This window comes from Pseudochaenichthys georgianus, chromosome 18 (assembly GCF_902827115.2).
Source record: "Pseudochaenichthys georgianus chromosome 18, fPseGeo1.2, whole genome shotgun sequence".
Lineage (NCBI taxonomy): Eukaryota > Metazoa > Chordata > Actinopteri > Perciformes > Channichthyidae > Pseudochaenichthys > Pseudochaenichthys georgianus.
This window is the reverse complement of record NC_047520.1, coordinates 12,416,055-12,427,646: the sequence shown is the minus strand read 5'-3', so window position 1 is coordinate 12,427,646 and position 11,592 is coordinate 12,416,055. Positions and strand designations below refer to the sequence as shown.

General features: G+C 40.6%; 1 long non-coding RNA gene across 1 annotated transcript; it reads left to right on the top strand.

The window, feature by feature from the left end:
* Nucleotides 1-7,743: 7,743 nt before the first annotated feature.
* Nucleotides 7,744-10,503, top strand: LOC139435757 (uncharacterized). The gene is made up of 2 exons (XR_011644966.1): nucleotides 7,744-7,855; nucleotides 10,114-10,503. It is a non-coding gene; the product is annotated as an uncharacterized lncRNA (long non-coding RNA).
* The last annotated feature ends 1,089 nt before the right edge of the window (nucleotides 10,504-11,592 follow it).

Sequence of the window (11,592 nt, the reverse complement as noted above, 5' to 3'; positions counted from 1 at the left end):
TCCACTATAAAAGAACAATGCATTTTAGCACAATACAAATTCAATATATTTAACTCTTAAATAAATAAATAAAACACCTTAAAAACAGTGCTCGGGCCTTGAGAAATATCGGTGTATTTTAACCATCACTTATGAGTGAACACAATTTTCAGGAACAGTGCTGCGTATTAATTTAACACATGGACCATAAAGACCCAATACATATAAAAGTATAAAACAACATCTACGAACAGTCCAACTCGAAGCTGAACAGTAACAAATCTGTCAATGAACAGAACACAGATGTAAAGCAGCAGGATGTAAGTAGAGGAGAAGTGTGTGTGTGTGTGTGTGTGTGTGTGTGTGTGTGTGTGTGTGTGTGTGTGTGTGTGTGTGTGTGTGTGTGTGTGTGTGTGTGTGTGTGTGTGTGTGTGTGTGTGTGTGTGTGTGTGTGTGTGTGTGTGTGTGTGTGTGTGTGTGTGTGTGTGTGTGTGGTGTGTGTTGTTAGGAGATTTGGTGGACAACTCGTCCGCTTTCTTAAATCTCCTCGCGTCCCTACACAAGCCGTTATCTTACAGGAAGGAAACCCAAAGCATACAAGTAACCGTTTAACAATAATCCATTTTAATGGTAATATACAATGCAATACAATCAAGTACAGTACAAATTAAATACAGTTTATCTGTGGGATCCCATAATTACCTGTGCCAGCGAGAGGAGAGAGAGGGAGGCACACAGCGGGGTTCCCGTCTAAATACTTCGCTGACCAGAGGAGGAGTTATCTGCGCCTCCCTTCCAGACCAGTGATTGGCTGCCCAAATTAGTATCAACAGCTCACATCTTAAGTTCCCAATCCCAGTGGCTCAGCTTCCTTATCACAGGGATCTGAGATGACTGTATGTCAACTCCACACCTTCCCCCTCTTCCTTTGTCCTCACAAAACCAAATGTTCACAGGCCCCAAAAACAGTTCACAGTTTTCTTACCCAAATCATTTTCCCTTTTTAAGCATCTTGATAGTTTACTAACATGAATACATACAAATATTCCCTTACAGTGTGTGTGTGTGTGTGTGTGTGTGTGTGTGTGTGTGTGTGTGTGTGTGTGTGTGTGTGTGTGTGTGTGTGTGTGTGTGTGTGTGTGTGTGTGTGTGTGTGTGTGTGTGTGTGTGTGTGTGTGTGTGTGTGTGTGTGTGTGTGTGTGTGTGTGTTGTTAGGAGATTTGGTGGACAACTCGTCCGCTTTCTTAAATCTCCTCGCGTCCCTACACAAGCCGTTATCTTACAGGAAGGAAACCCAAAGCATACAAGTAACCGTTTAACAATAATCCATTTTAATGGTAATATACAATGCAATACAATCAAGTACAGTACAAATTAAATACAGTTTATCTGTGGGATCCCATAATTACCTGTGCCAGCGAGAGGAGAGAGAGGGAGGCACACAGCGGGGTTCCCGTCTAAATACTTCGCTGACCAGAGGAGGAGTTATCTGCGCCTCCCTTCCAGACCAGTGATTGGCTGCCCAAATTAGTATCAACAGCTCACATCTTAAGTTCCCCAATCCCAGTGGCTCAGCTTCCTTATCACAGGGATCTGAGATGACTGTATGTCAACTCCACACCTTCCCCCTCTTCCTTTGTCCTCACAAAACCAAATGTTCACAGGCCCCAAAAACAGTTCACAGTTTTCTTACCCAAATCATTTTCCCTTTTTAAGCATCTTGATAGTTTACTAACATGAATACATACAAATATTCCCTTACAGTGTGTGTGTGTGTGTGTGTGTGTGTGTGTGTGTGTGTGTGTGTGTGTGTGTGTGTGTGTGTGTGTGTGTGTGTGTGTGTGTGTGTGTGTGTGTGTGTGTGTGTGTGTGTGTGTGTGTGTGTGTGTGTGTGTGTGTTAAAGTGCAACTTTCTTGGTAGGATTAAACTGCCAAATGCTTTTTCAGGCTCAACACCCTGGGCTTCAAGGGCTTCAAGTTCCCCTCATGCAGGCCCATCAACACTTTCTGGGTGAAGGCGAAAGTGTTGACCAAGTCTTTTGGGTAGCTCAGATGCAGGGCAAAGGTCAGTGCAAAAAGCAGGATGAATGCGGCAGCCAGTGTGGGGAGTTCCATAACTCCGTTACCCTCAATGACAACAGCGATGCTCTCTGGGCAGAAGAGCGTGGTGTCTGTTGACCTGGCACTGATCATGAGAAGTCCTCTGTGTCTGGATCATCAGACTGCTCCACCTGATGACAAGAACAGATACACGTTACCCAAATTGCCTTGGCTATCTCAGAAATGTGTTTTTTGAAAAATACATCAGTGACATATCACATAAAATAACCGTATGTTTTGTGCCTAATGTGGGTTTAAGGAAACGCCTATTAGCATTACACAGCATAATGTTACAGCACCAGAAACGCCAGCCTCCAAAATAACCAATCAGTTGACATAAAGGCTTTCAACAAAAAAACACGTATAACCTTCATACGGGTAGGATTTATTTTATCACTGTATTAGACTGTTACTATTAGCTAGTTGTCCCTAAGAAACTGGAAACTGAATATATATTTACAGTATAATCTCTCCCTACTACATACAAACAAATATGGGGAACACTAGAGATTATTTTGTAGGAAAGAAAGCCCTCTCTTGATTGTGTATTTTATTAAATCACGTGAGCCCATTTTTTACATGGACGTCACCTTGCTCCTTGAGTGTGAGAACATATCTTGTTTGACTTTGGATGCTAAACAGTATAACCACACAACAATTGATATCACAAGAAAGGGCTCTTCCATGACTGAAGAGATTAACATTTTGACAAAGATAATCCACTGTAGTATGAGAATAAAACACCAAGAGGCATAACCGACTCACCTGGAGGTCATAGGAGGCAAATAGCTGATCCAGAACTTCAGTTTCCTTTCCTTGCCGCCTTCTTCCTGAACAGGCTCTGAAGATGGAGGACATGTCTATCCAACTCCGCATAGAAGTGGTTCTTCAGGTTGAGGTTTGTTATCCTGTGAAACTCTGCCAAAATATAAAATGACTATTAATTCACAGTACAATGTATATGTGGACTGAAGGCAGCAGAGATAAACAGAAACATAACATGCTAAAAACACGAGTAAACATGTCAAAGTTATCAGTGACAAAGGCACACAAAATAATTATATAGTTGTAATAAATAAAACATTTTCACCTGTGACTCCATTGTCAAGGCAGGCCAGCGTTCCAGGATCTCTCCAACAGGTAGCTCATCATTGATGATCTCATTGCGTCGCAGGGCAACGGTAGTCTGCATTCACTTTTAAATCAAAGGAATAATAATGTTATAATGTTCAAGTAACTCTGCCCTTGTATCAAAGACAGCAGCACAAAGTTTGCATCTCCAAGCCATTGGAAAACGTAACAATATTCACAGGCACCAACACAAATATAATTTCAGTGTTGAGCACTAAATATTCATTCACATTTTAGTAACTATGTGGAATAAACATGGACGCGGGAAGGGGCTGCAGCACCCCCAAACTCGGCGCACCAACAGTGTGTAATTACAAAAACATTCTTAACACAATATTAAACAGTAATATCAACAGTAAACATATTTTAAAGCATTTTTAAAGTGATTTCTGTCTTTATAATATTATATAATTTTGAACAGTAATATGAACAATTAACATATATTTTTAGCATTTTTGAAAGCTATTTATATATAATATTCAACAGTAATATTAACAATAAACATATGTATATTCATATATATAAACAAGAATATTTGCTACTTCCATGCTCTCATCCAGCTGCAGAGCGAAATATTCACTAGCTCTCACTTGCTCCAAAAGCTGAGCAGATACTCAGTTTCACTCAGTAGCGGCAGCTCGATTCTGATTGGCTTGAAGGGCGGTCGTGTGATTTAAAAACAAAAAAATTAAATATTAATAAATAAAAATATTAAAAGATTGGCATAGATTGATAGATATGCAGTTATTAATAACATCAAAAAGAAAAAAAGGAAAAAAATGTAACTTTAAAAAAAGAAAAAAATTCCCCTTTCCCTCAAACTTTGCATGACCCCCTGGCGCCCCCTGGCGAGCCCCCACTTTGAAAAACACTGCACTATTAATCTGTTAAATCCGGCAGCCGTCGGTACCGAGGTGTTCTTGTTCACGAAACTTTGTCTCAGGGCTTCTTAACATTTAAAAACCAAGATAAGATATCAGATTAAAGCTGAAATTCCACATATTATAGAAGTATTAGTATCATCACTGTGCGATCATTACCTTTGCTGAGTTACATGTATTTGAAAACTCTGGGGGGTATAAATTACCTTGTAAAATGAATAGTCTAGTGCAGGGGTGCCCACACTTTTTTGGCTGGTGAGCTACTTTTGAAATGACCAGCTCACCGGGGTCTACCAACCAAAAATAAAATCCCAAATTGCAAGGGTTGCTGAATAACACGTGTTATTTATACATGGGATAACTACAATAGGGCTGCAACAAACGACTCATTTGGTAAGCGATTAATCTATCGATTAATGAAACGATTAATCGACTATTCGGACTATTACTGTATGCCTTGCACAATTTCTCAAACGCTCTTATTTAGCCATCAACTTTTAGATTTAGCTTGAGGTTGTTTTAGGCATGTGGAAACTAGCAATGAAGACACAGATGAATACTTGATTCAAAAATACATATATTATTAAATTAACTTAACAAATTGTGAACAAAATTAACATTGCTTTTTATTTAAATTAAATAAATAATATTTCACATCAAAAGAAACAACAATGTTTTAACAAATCGTATTAAATAATCTGATGACGGAACTGTAAACAGAATAGCTGAAACTTTAACAAAATAAAGAGTAACTCAGTTTCCTCTAATCATTAACTCATGTTTGTATAATTGAGTTAACTCCGTGTGTTGCTGCTAGCATACATAACACCTGAAGTGGAAACGTTACTCGTGGATGGGGCTACAGAGCTGCTAGAAAGACAGTCTAACCCGGTGCATTCCTCCGTCTGAATGAGGAGCACTTTTGCTAAATGTTTAGACAAATTGCTTGTGTTACCGCCCTCATGCTAAACACTCTTAGCAACGAGCATCGTCCACCTCAAGACGGGTAACATTTAACCACACCTTGGAGCGCTTCTCTCCGCCATCCCAGCTGTGTGTTGCTGACGACGCTGAAGTTGGCTTCCGATTCAGAGCATCCGATTCGGCAGTTAAGGGGAAAGTTAAGGGACATTTCATTTACAGCGCTGAGCGAACAATCCTCCGTGTTTGAACCTCTTAAATCGCTGCATAGCCGATTTATTTGGACTGGATTATCCCAAGATTCTTTATAACCCAGTTTGAGATTTGTGAAACCTTTATTCTATTTGTGAAAATACAAACAAGGGAGATTTCAGTGCTTTTTTCGCATCTTCACCACATTAGACCAGGTACCTGATCTAAAACCACTTTTCCTAGACTCATCAAATCTGGACTGGATTATCCCAGAGAGTCTAAAGATTCTTTATAACAGTTTCAGATTTGTGAAATCTTTATTCTATTTGTGAAAATACAAACACAGGTGGAAGGCTGAGGTTGCTGCAGCAGGCCAGGATCAGGATCAGAAAGTGAACCTCCCAGCTGGGCAAGCCTTTATGCCTTCTTGAGGCTCCGCCTCTAGATGGGCGGGCACAAACAGGACGACACTCCCAGTACCTGCCAGAGGACAGCAAGGCAGGGAGCACAGACAGGCAGAAGGGGGAGGGGTCGTCACAACATGTTCTTTCGTTTTGTTTTATTGTTCTGTCTTTTTATTTATTTAAGTATTCCAGTAATGTATGTTGCATGTTTTAATTTGATTGTATTTACTTGTTTAAATGACATTTGTTATAGGTTCACTTATAAAATCTGTCCAGGGACAACAGATAAAAAATAGCCTATTGGCTAACTGGCACATTTACAGGAATGTTAATTAATGTGCACTGTCCCTGTTAAACAAATGAATAAATAAATAAAAATAAGTGTATGCTCCTCATTCAGGTGATAATTCTTTATCTACAAAGTTTTCGTAACTTAATAGACTATATTTCATTTCCTGTTGAAATGTTTTGCCTGCAACTGTAAATACATTAAGTTTATATAAGTATACCTACTTATCTGTTGAATTTGTATTTGCAACAAAAAATTATAATACATTTGAGAAGTAAAGACTTTATTCTTCCTTAATTAGCTGTCCATACTTACCTGATTTGATGAGTGGTTTCAGATCAGGACCTGGTCTAATGTGGTCTACATGTGAAAAAGCACTGAAATCTCACTTTTTGTATTTTCACAAATAGAATTAAGGTTTCACAAATCTCAAACTGTGTTATAAAGAATCTTTAGCCTCTGTGGGATAATCCAGTCCAGATTTGATGAGTGTATGTCTAGTGGTTTTAGATCAGGACCTGGTCTAATGTGGTGAGGATGCGAAAAAAGCACTTAAATCTCCCTTGTTTGTATTTTCACAAATAGAATAAAGGTTTCACAAATCTGAAACTGGGTTATAAAGAATCTTTAGACCCTATGGGATAATCCAGTCCAGATTTGACGAGTCGTGGTTTTAGATCAGGACCTGGTCTAATGTGGTCTAGATTTAAAAAAGCACTGAAATCTCCCTTGTTTGTATTTTCACAAATAGAATAAAGGTTTCACAAATCTGAAACTGTTATAAAGAATCTTTAGCCTCTCTGGGATAATCCAGTCTAGATTTGATGAGTGTAGGTCTAGTGGTCTTTTAGATTAGGACCTGGTCTAATGTGGTGAGGATGCGAAAAAAGCACTGAAATGTCCCTTGTTTGTATTCTCACAAATAGAATAAAGGTTTCACAAATCTGAAACTGGGTTATAAAGAATATTTAGCCTCTGTGGGATAATTCAGTCCAGATTTGATGAGTCTAGGTATAGTGGTTTCAGATCAGGACCTGGTCTAATGTGGTCTACATGTGAAAAAGCACTGAAATCTCACTTTTTGTATTTTCACAAATAGAATTAAGGTTTCACAAATCTCAAACTGTGTTATAAAGAATCTTTAGCCTCTGTGGGATAATCCAGTCCAGATTTGATGAGTGTAGGTCTAGTGGTTTTAGATCAGGACCTGGTCTAATGTGGTCAGGATGCGAAAAAAGCACTGAAATCTCCCTTGTTTGTATTTTCACTAGGGATGCTCCGATCGATCGGTCACCGATCGATATCGGCCGATACTCACTCTCTACCGATCGATCGGTGCTCTCGAAACATGCCGATCGCGAGAGCCGATCGCATGACGTAAAATACATGACACTTTTCTCTGTGTGCGGCAAAACAAGCTCGCCAAAATGGCTTCACCGGTCTGGCATTATTTTAAGGTGTCCGAAAAAGACAGTAAAATAGCGGTATGCAACGTGTGTGTGAAGCAGAAATCCTGCAGCTCCGCCCGCCGGACCGATAAACGGGACGAAACACACAAGAGTTAGACCTAACACCAGGGGCGTCGCCTGGGGTAGGCATCCGGGGCTTTGTTTTTTCTTTAGCCCCGGACAAATTCTCCCTCAATAATATAATACATTAACCTACTTTACCTATAGGACGGACGGCAGGAATGTAATTTCCCATGTTCAGTGAATGCAACACAGAGGCAAGACGACGCCACCAGACCAATCAGAGAGTTGCATGGAAATAAACGTGTTTTATTGGCTGACAGGTACGTACCTCTCCTCTGTGACAATGATTCAACTTTAAACTGTCAGCCCCAGACGCGGAGATTCTGAAGATGGACATTAGACATTTCTTTAATAAAAAAGACGGCAATTCTCAAGTGATGGCTCACACAACAACCCCAGAGCCACCACCTGAGCCAGGTGAACAAGGTATGTACCTGTCAGTAAACTTACAAGTTATGTCAACATGTAAGCAAAGCATAAATTATAGCTACGTTGACGTTACTTTGAATCGCGGGGGTAAGCTAAACCGTTAGCAAGTAGCTATAGCTAGCCAGATATATTAAATAAACACTTTGTCATACAATCTAAATGTTGTGTTTTTTAGCGTTACTTGGTGATTTCAAAGAAAGCTCTCTGGGAAATGTTGACTTACTGTCTGTGTTCGACCTTACAGTAGTAGTTGATCCTGAGTCCTGCCAGTTAAAGTGTTTCATAGTTAGCTTAGCTAAGCATCAACCTAGCACTGAAATATATATATGGATGTTATGTGACGGTATTTCTGAGAAAAAGTCAGCTGAAATGGTGGCATAGTTGCCACTGCTTTACGTGTCGACAGCATGTTTGAACGTATTTGCAGCAGTAAATGTGGCTGTCTGGCCACTGACGTTGCCATAACAACACCTGCATTTAAATGTGCAACCTCTTTTTGTGACAGATTTTGCATGAAAATATAATTCTTCTGATTGATATTTCCTATTGACAGCTAGTTTCTATGTGAACATTATGAGATGGACAGCCAGCTAACAAGCTTGTTATACACATATTTCAGATCAAAGCCAATCCAGTGGGGCTCCTGAAAGGGGCAAGGGACACTATGCTCCCAAATATTAAGCCTTGACCCCCATTTTAAAATTGATATGATCAAAAAATGATCTGCATTGTCGGAGGCCTTTTTTCCTCATCATCATGTCAGATTGTACAGCTTTCCTTAGTGTTGAATGCAGAAAGATGACTATATTAGAGTATTAAGTGAAAATGACTATCACAGTTTTAAGTGAATATATTAAGTGAATTACTCAAACTGCATTTGTATAGGAATGATTCTGTCCTATTGGCAGATAACTACTCTTAACAGTGATATCTGCAAGAGGTTTCCAAAGTAAATGTAACTATTTTCAATTGGTTAGTATTACATTTTGTGACAGTGTGGTGACACTCATTTTAATGAAGACAAATGTGTGTATCTTGAAATTCATTTATTTGACAGAGCTGGAAACTGATTGACTTAGGCTGCGGCCCCACGAGGACGAAAACGGCTAAACGCATAGGATTAACGCAAACGCAATCGCAAACGGCTTCCGTCCACATGCAATAATTATCCGGATAGTGTCTGCCCACACGAGACCGCTCCGTTTAGCTCCAACCGCTGGAGAAGCTGCAGTACATATGCAGGAGCCTCTACGTGGCGCTGTAACTTCCTCCACAAAAGCAGCGAAGAAGCATGGTTGTCATGGTTGCCCTTCTGTTTATTCTCCGCGCTGGGGGCCGAGGGAACCGGGCAGAGTTTTTCGCCAGTCAGCGTGTATTAAAGTTGAAATCTTCCGGACAAAATTATAAAAGTGCCGGTCAAAGGTCTTCTTTGTTATTTATTGAGCTTTAAAACAAATGAATAACGACTCTATATAATATAATGATAAAATACACGGAGCCTCTCTTTTTCCTCCCTCTCTTCGGACAGCGCCAGTGTCTGTCTCATGCAGCAGCTCATCCAGTAATCAGTGACCCGGCCGACTGTAAAAATAAACATATTTATAACTAGTTTAGGTAGTTTGAGAGGTAATTAAAATAGCTAAGGGTGATGATCTGACTTGAAGTGTGTGTTTTGCTGCAGCGGGAGGAGCTGCAGGTGAGCAGAGCTGCGTGTCTCCGTCCTGTCAGATTAGACTTCACTCGCGAGAGAAAGATAAATAATCTGAATTCAGGGTGCAGTTTACTTTGACGTGGGGGTGAGCAGCAGAGGTGGGGAGAGGCGGGGCTATTGCCTCATCATTATTGCTGTAGATGTTGCACAAACAACTGTAGCATGGTCAATAGCGTCCGGAGCACGATAGCAACTCTGCGATCCGCCATTGTTGTTGTTGTTGGTGGCGAAACACTTCAGCACTGGCGCGGGGTAAGCGGAGGTGAGCAGAAGAGGTGGGGAGAGGCGGGGCTATTGCGCAATCACTATCAGTGATCTGAAAATGTCCGTATAGGGCGCACACACGGAGCTGTTTGACCCCCCAGAGAGTGGCGTATGCCTTTCTATCCACCTTGGGACCCGTTGTCGTTTCCTCAGTCGTTTAGTGCCATATTCGGTCGTCCTCGTCCGAACGGTCTATATGACACTAAACAGTAACGCAAACGACCGAATTCGTCCTCGTGGGGCCGCAGCCTTACATACTTGTTTGTGTTTACCTACACAGTCATCACAGATGAGCCAAACGGAGTAGAGGATGGAGAACAGGAGAAAGGGACACACAAGAAGGAGATACAACAGACAAGAACGACAATGGAGACAACAATGAACAGGAACACCAGAACAGACACGAGTCAATGGGTAACATGACTGATTTAGGGACTGCAGATACAGGGCCAAGGCAAGTGAGGCATCACTGCTTTCCATCCAGCATGTTTGGCCAGCAAAAGAGATAATTTCAACCGCAAACAGCAAGAGAAGAGGGATTATTATTTCCTCCTTCCATCCCTTTTTTCTGTTTAATCTGATTACTAACAACTTCTAATAATTTGACATCGTTTATGATTTAATTGGAAAATGAAGTGTTTTTAAATAATAAACCCGTTTCTGATTCTGATTCTTTGATTTCTTTTTGACATATGGGTGTTGAGAGATGTATCATATCTCTTGATGTTGCTCTCAAAGTGCACAAGATTGATGCTTTTAACTTCAACATTTAAAAAAAATCTTCCTGGGGGACCCCAGAGGAGGTGAGTTCCCCCCAAAGAGCACTTTATCTCTGCTTCTGTAACTCCGGTGTAGTGTCCCCTCGGCAACAGATCACTCAGACCTGGTGATTACTTTCCTGCATTTCAATGGACAGCATATAAAAAGGACACGTGAGCTGCATTGCTTAAGAGATCCTCTCATGCTATCTCTTTTACAAAATAAGTGTCCAGTCAACAACAAAACATCAGTGATCGTATAGTGGTAGTATATTTTTCACAAGCAATGTGAAACATGAAACTTATACAAACTGTTGTACAAAACTCACATACCTGCGTTGATCTCCTGGAGTGTCTCTACTCTTTCTTCTCCACATCTCTTGTCCACCATCAGAGATTGCAAACATTTCAGAAACAGCTAGAGGTAGGGGACAAACAACTTGTTCGCTGGGCATGTCAAAGACCTCCCTGCTTTGATCAAGACTTTAGGGAGCCTTTCAGCCCCTCTAGCAAAGGGACTGGAAAGCAAGCTTTGAACATGCAGTACCATCTACATGCTGTCATGTTCCAGACACTGCTCTCAACCACTCAGGGCCTGCACAAATACCTGCAGAAAGAAACAATTGACTTGGTGCAGGCAGTGGATTACAAAACGGCAGTTGAGAACACACTAAAAAATTACCAAAGTAACGAGAAAGCACATGAGGTCTATGACAAGACCAAAGCCCTGTGCAATGATCTTGATATTCCCGAAACTGTGACGCAGAGGAAGAAGCGTAGAAACATCATCTTTGTAGTCAAGGCATCATGTGGAGCAATGTGAAACATTACACATAAATAAACTGGTGTACAAAACTCACATACCTGCATTTCAATGGACAGCATAAAAGGACACGTGAGCTGGGTTCTGGTGCTCAGATTAGCTATTGATGATCACGTTGGTAAATCATATAAAACAAATAGCCAATCACACAAAAAACATGTTGCTGTGACTGTGAGCA